Below are 4,310 nucleotides of genomic sequence, written 5' to 3' on the forward strand. Positions count from 1 at the left end.
AAAGCCCACCCATAAAAGTACCAACTAAAGCTTTTTAGATCCAACCCTTAACCTGGTTACCCATGCGCTCAAATTCCTTATAATATTCTCGAAGAGGGTTGGTCTGCTTCACTCTGGATAAGGCTTCATCAAAATCTTCACATTCCGTCGGCCCAACACAAGCCCAAAGCTTATCCACAAATTCGGTCCAGCCTAGTTCCCTGCCTTCTTCCTTGTGTGTTTTCTTCAGCCACCACTGGTTAGCTTCTCCTTCCATGTGAAAAGCCGCCAACGACACCCGATATTCCTCCACTTTTTCTTGAAAATAAAAAAATTGATCAACTCGATTAAGTCACTCTGTAGGATCAGATCCATCGTAAGTGGGAAAGTCGATTCGGGCCAATCGAGCACCCAACACAGGTCGTGGTCCATCATTTCGCTCAGCGCCACTTTCGTGATTCGGCCATTCCGGAGTGCTTCGCCCGGTGGAGTTGTTGTTAGCTACTTCTTTGTATAGGTTCAACGATTCGATCAAACATCGGAGAATGTCCTCAATCGTCTGCAGCTTGCTCGTCATTCCATTCTCCATCTAGCTGAAGTGGTCTTACAGGCCTCTAACAGTGGCCTCTAAGGTTTCAATTCGTTCTTTGTTTGTGGCCATTCCCTGCTCTGATACAATGTTGTGGTTCCAATCAGAACAACATAAAAACAAGATAAATTCTCTTAGGGTGAGAAAGAACCCAACTTTTCATTGATAATAAAAGACATACATTCACTTGATACTTGCATGTTTAAATACAAGACAACATAACTGTAAACACAGAACTGCTCCTGCTATTCAGGACATGAACATTAATTTAGGGATAAAAGAAATTGCCTACAGAAACTGATGGAGATCATGACATCATGGCAATTCTTCTTCAACTATTTGATTGAATCATGGGAGGCGGTTACTATTAGGATTCATAGATCCCAAGGTATCCCCACAAAGAACCCAAAGTATCTTGATGGAGCATGACTAAGTCAACAGCACGTGCACACCTACAGAATTGGTCTCACTTATCCACCTCCAGCTGAAGAACCACTCCACTCCACAGTAGCAGCTCTCCACAACAGAAGTGATCCACGATCGTTATCCTTTAATTTTCATGGCATAAATGTAGGAATTTACCATTATCTTGTAATCTCTTATTGGCTATTTAAAGCCTAGAACTTTAGATAGAATGTAAGTAAAAATTTAAATCAAATTCTGGTTTCTTTCTCACCTTAAGCAGAAAGCCTTTTTCTTATTTTCTTCAAGCTATTGGGACCAAACATTGGTATCAAAGTAGATTACTATGATGACTAATAAAAAACGGATTTAGAATAAAAACCGGAATGGTCGATTGATTTCAAGCGCTTGAAGAATCCATCCAATGACTCACCAACTCCATTGCATCTGGTAAAGAAGGCTCCAGTAGCCACCACCCCCTTCATCCCAGCTCGTCTCTCACAAACCGCGACGTAAATCCACTACCTGAAGAGAACAACAGCAACCCATTTTATTCCAAACTCGCCAAGCTGGAGTTTTCGGTCTCTGCCGGGGGTGACTCGACTGAATGGGTATGCTGGATCGACCAATTCTTCTCCTATCAAGGCACCACCGAGCAACACAAGGTGTCTCTTACCGCCTACCACCTGGAAGGAGAGGCCAATCAATGGTGGCAATGGTTGAACCGAAGTTACAAAGAAGAGGAAAAAGAAATCACCTGGACTGGGTTTGAAGAGGAGCTGTGGGCGCGGTTTGGGCCAACCGAGTTTGAAGACTTTGATGAAGCTCTGGCCCACATCCGTCAGACCGGCCCACTCTGTGATTATCAGAGGGAGTTCAAAAAATTAGGCAACAGAGTCCATGGGTGGCCCCAGCGGGCCCTAGTTGGAGCCTTCATTGGTGGGCTCAAGCCTGAGATAGCTGATGGGATTCAGATGTTCAAGCCCAGGACACTCAGAGATGCCATAGGCCTGACTTGAATGCGGGAAGAATAGGTGGGTCAAAAAAATCGTCTGACCTGACCCGGGAAACCCAACCTACCCAGAATCCGTCATCTTTACCCGAGCCTCTTCCACAAACCGCCGCCACGAACATAGCGCCAAAGAGGCTCACTTGAGAAAAGATGCAACGACGAAGATCACAAGGGTTGTGCTTCAACAGCAACGAGCGCTTCATGGCTAGCCACCATTGTAGCATACCGTAGCTCCTGCTACTTGAAGGAGTCAGTGAGGAAGACAAAAAAGCAGAGGGTCCCGAACCCGAAATCTCCTTGCACACTCTCATGGTCTGAACACCGGCTCGCACCATGCGAGTCACCGCCACCATCGGACATCAGGAAGCAGTTGCTCTCATCGATCGTGGCTCCATGCACAACTTCATTTGCGAAAAGGTGGCAAGCCGATTACGGCTTCCGATCATTCCAACGGCCCCGTTTCCAGTAAAAGTGGCAAGCGGCAACATTCTAAAATGCTAGGGACGGTTTGACAACGTTCCACTACAAATCCAAATGAGAAAGATCGTGGATCACTTCTGTTGTGGGGAGTTGCTGCTGTGGAGTAGAGCAGTTCTTCCGTTGGAGGTGGATAAGTGAGATCAATTCTGTAGGTGTGCACGCGTTGTTGACCTGGTCATGCTCCATCAAGATACTTTGGGTTCTTTGTGGGGATACGTCGGGATTTACAGATTTACGGCAAGAAATGGATTGATTTACTATAAGCATCAGGTAGTCCTACCCCCTCAGTCTTATCTGATACCACAGCTCTTACAAGCTTACCAACGTATCCCCCCAAAGAACCCAAAGTACCTTGATGGAGCATGGTCAATAGCACGTGCACACCTACAAAATTGGTCTCACTTATCCACCTCCAACTGAAGAACCGCTCCACTCCACATCAGCAACTCCCCACAACTGAAGTGATCCACGATCTTTATCCTTTATTTTTCATGTCGTAAATGTAGGAATTTACCATTATCTTGTAATCTCTTGTTGGCTATTTAAAGCCTGAAACTTTAGATAGAAAGTAAGTAAAAATTTAAATCAAATTCTGGTTTCTTTCTCACCTCTAGCAGAAAGTCTTTTTCTTATTTTCTTCAAGCTTTGATTGGGACCAAACAGTTACTGTGCTTGGGGTTGGGTATCCGCTGCTGTTGTGATTTTTCGGAGTGTATCAGTCTGTTTCAGCCGTTGCTGCTTCATTTTTACTCTGTTTTCCATGCCTCATTCTGCTCTATTTTTGCATGCAGTTCTGATTTGTATCCTACACTATTTTCCTCTGTTTTGTGTGCAAGTCTGCTCTGTTCTTGACTGCAGATTTGCTCTGTTTTTGCGCACATACTGACTCTATTTTGTGCACACAGATCTACTCCATTTTTGTGCAGATCTGCTGTTTTCGGCACTCTGTTATGGTCTATTTTTGGCACCATGTTCTGCTTCGTTTCAGCTGTAGTTAATCTTTTTCCAGCCTCTCCCGCGCATCCTGGTCACCTTTAGCCACTTTTTGAACTCTTATTAACCAATTCCCATATCTTTAAGTCAAAAAATTCACTTAGGTCCATACCAAGCAAACTAGATTCTAAGCTTCCTTCTCTACCGTCAGCTCTCATCCTCAAGTTTGGCTGGTGACAAACTGAGAAGTATAGGGCTCATTTCCCCTAAATAGTCAACAAGGAACAATTTCCACTCATCTTCAGCTTATGTTTGTTGTTTTAAATCATCATTTCATCATATTCTTTTAGGGTAAAATATGATTCTTGCAGTTTGGCCTGATTCCAATTCAAACTGTGTTTTTATTTCTTTTTTTTTTTATTTTATTGTGACACTTTGTTTCTCTGCGACTTAATGATATTGTATACTTTTTATTTCAAAAAAAAGTTTACTGCTCTGTGATGTGGTCTCCTCTAATAGCGTGATCTGGGGACGTCTGCATTGTTTAAGCTTCTATGTGAACCCAAGAAAGTTTAAGGCTAAAACTAGAGTAAAAAGCAAAAGAGTTATAATATAATAACTTAAAAAACTAATGGTTTTATAAAATTTACAAAAAATAAAGATATAGCACACTAAGATATTAGAAAAGAAATCATAGGATTTGAGTTGCAATCAGCCAAACTAGAAGAGAGGTTAAACTGTAATTTGTCTATTTTTTAATGGGATTGACTTTTTTTTCCCCTTCTTTTTTAGCTAATTGTGAAATGAGCAGCTGCCATTTGGAGTGCCTAGGACAAATACAAACTGATGGAAAATGAAAAAACAATATTTATGCCCTTATTGCCACTTCTTGGAAGATGGATCTATATCTCTTGA

At 42.5% G+C, this 4,310-nt stretch overlaps 1 long non-coding RNA gene across 1 annotated transcript; it reads right to left on the minus strand.

Annotated features, from left to right (window-relative positions):
* Nucleotides 1-708: 708 nt before the first annotated feature.
* On the minus strand, nucleotides 709-1,866 carry LOC110820019 (uncharacterized). The gene is made up of 2 exons (XR_002540786.2): nucleotides 1,728-1,866; nucleotides 709-1,656 (listed from the first exon to the last, which is right to left on the minus strand). It is a non-coding gene; the product is annotated as an uncharacterized LOC110820019 (long non-coding RNA).
* Between the last annotated feature and the right edge of the window lie 2,444 nt (nucleotides 1,867-4,310).

Source organism: Carica papaya, chromosome 4, assembly GCF_054855325.1.
Source record: "Carica papaya isolate Zhongbai chromosome 4, ASM5485532v1, whole genome shotgun sequence".
In the NCBI taxonomy this organism is placed as follows: domain Eukaryota; kingdom Viridiplantae; phylum Streptophyta; class Magnoliopsida; order Brassicales; family Caricaceae; genus Carica; species Carica papaya.